Genomic DNA, 2,347 nt, shown 5'->3' on the forward strand with positions numbered 1-2,347 from the left:
GCAGTCACCACTTGGGCTCTACCCTCAGCTACCCCTACTGGCCTTAGAACATCTGTCCCCACCTGAAATGAAGCTGAGCAGAGGGAGAGGGGGTACAAAAAAGGTTGGGAGCAGGTAGCAGAGCGTTCTACCACCCTGCCACCCCTCAGAACTTCAACCATCCCTTCAAAAGACCGCGGCTTCCTGGTCAGTAAGCTCAGCACCCAGCTAGAACAAAGACGTGGGTGGGTTCCTGCCCAGGGGTCAGAGCTTTGGGGTAGGAGCTGAAATGCCCTCTTCTGTGACAGCTTTGCCATCTCCATGTAGCTCCTAAGTCGGCTCCTGTGGATCCCAGCTTCCTCAGCTCTGTTGTCCTGGTCAACTTGGGCTTTGCCCCCGGCCCCTCCAAAACCTTATAGGGGCGTTTGAATCCATTTCTGACCAACACTTCCACCACCCTTCCCCCGGCCCCAGTCCCTTGGTTGTTGCTGCCATGCCAATTTTAGCCAAGTTATCCCTCTTTCCTCATCTCCCTCATCCCTGTCTTCTCTTTCCTGTTTATGACAACTTGAGGTTATTACCTCAGGAAGCCCTCCCAAATAGAATCTGTCCATTTTCTAACTTTTATTTCTCTTGGTAACCAGGAAATTCCAACCATCAAGTAAAATGTCATCTTATAGTAGGAATAAAAAGTGGCTTGGAACTTCCTGGTGGTACAGTAGTAGGTATTCTGTGCTTCCACTACAGGGGGCATGGGTTCGATCCCTGGTCGGGGAACTAGGATCCCCCATGCTGCTCTGCAGTTTACAGAAAAAAAAAAGGTTTACCACTTGTGGAGAACCAAAGGAGATGGGACACAAGAGGATGCTGAAAGATGTCTGGATTAAATCTGTCCATTTGCAGAAGACACCAGGACTCTCCACGCCCACATGCCTCGCCTCCCAACCCAGAGCACTGCCAGGTCCATCATGACGCAGCCCCTAAAATGACAAAGTTGAACCGCTGAATCCCAGGAGTATGGCAACTCGGAAGGAGTGTGGCAACCCCATCTACAGAGCCCTGGATAGAAAGAGCAGCTGACTCCTTGGGACCTCAGACTTTGGAGCCCTGCTGACCCTACCTCACCACCTCACTTCATTCTGACACCCAAGGAGCGACCTTAGTCCTCAGTGCCTCTGTGGATGGTGGGAGTGGTGGTACGGGCTGAAGGCTCCTTGCTGAAGGCTGGGTGGATGCACTGACTTGGACAACTACAGCCCGCGTGTCCCTGTGGGATGCAGGAGCCCTGTCTGGCTCCAACCCGAAGTAGGTCAGATTTCAGATAAGCGGGTGGTTTTCCTGTAAGTGATGAAACCCTCCTCTGTACTTGATGAGAAACAGACTCCTCAACTTACCCCAGCTCACAAGACCAGAAGCATGGTGAGATTCCTCACTTCCTTCTCATTCCCAAGTCCCCACCACACACTTCTTCAAAACTGCCCCTTGGGTCTCAGCCTTCCTCTCTGTCACCAGGACTGTCAAACACCAATTCCTCCCAGTGTTTTTCCTGTTTGGAATCTGCATCTTCGTTCAGTCAGCGTTCCCTTGCCTGGCATCCAAGGCCTTTCTTTTCACAGGAGTTTAACACTCCCTTCCTGCATGAAGTCACTGCAATTAAGCCCTACTGGAGTTCCAAGTCCCCTCAGTGTCTCCAGTAGGATGTGCTTGCTGCTTTGTGACCAATATTCAGTATCTTCCATCTCTATCTGAACCGTGCTCTGAGAAGGAGGAATCATGCCACTATCTTGTGGCTCCTGGGCACCTTGTGTCCTACAGCCAACTCAAGTCCACAGACCCTGCCACCTCCCTTCCTCATCCACCACCGTCCCCCAACCTACCCCATCCTCTCAAGCAAAAAGCTCGGAGTCCAGATGGAGGCTCCAAGGATATCTGTCTAGCCCCCAATCTCCATGTAAAGCTTCCAAACCAGTGCAGGCCAACAACAACCAGTAAAAATTTGAGTCACCTTTGGGGACAGGCATTTCACTACTTTTTCATGTCCAACAACTCTTTCACATCCCAGAAACAATCTCCTTGACTTCAAGATACCTGAGATCAGCAATACTTTCCATATTTGGGGTCACAGGCCCCTGTCCCAAACAAAACTATACATACATTTCCTAGAGTCTTCAGTGGCCATGACCCCAGTTAAGATGGTCAGCACTCTGAAAAAATACAAAGTAATCACAAGATAGCTCACAACAGTTTGGAGGCTGCTTTACCTAAGGTAAAAACTAAGATCTAAGGACAGGACAACAAAAGAGAAGCGTCCAAATGAGAAAAAAAGAGAGACCTCACTTAAAAGTAGGAAAAGGTTCAGGGCACGCAG

The sequence above is a fragment of the Giraffa tippelskirchi genome, chromosome 5 (assembly GCF_054371585.1).
Source record: "Giraffa tippelskirchi isolate mGirTip1 chromosome 5, T2T-mGirTip1v1.2.pri, whole genome shotgun sequence".
In the NCBI taxonomy this organism is placed as follows: domain Eukaryota; kingdom Metazoa; phylum Chordata; class Mammalia; order Artiodactyla; family Giraffidae; genus Giraffa; species Giraffa tippelskirchi.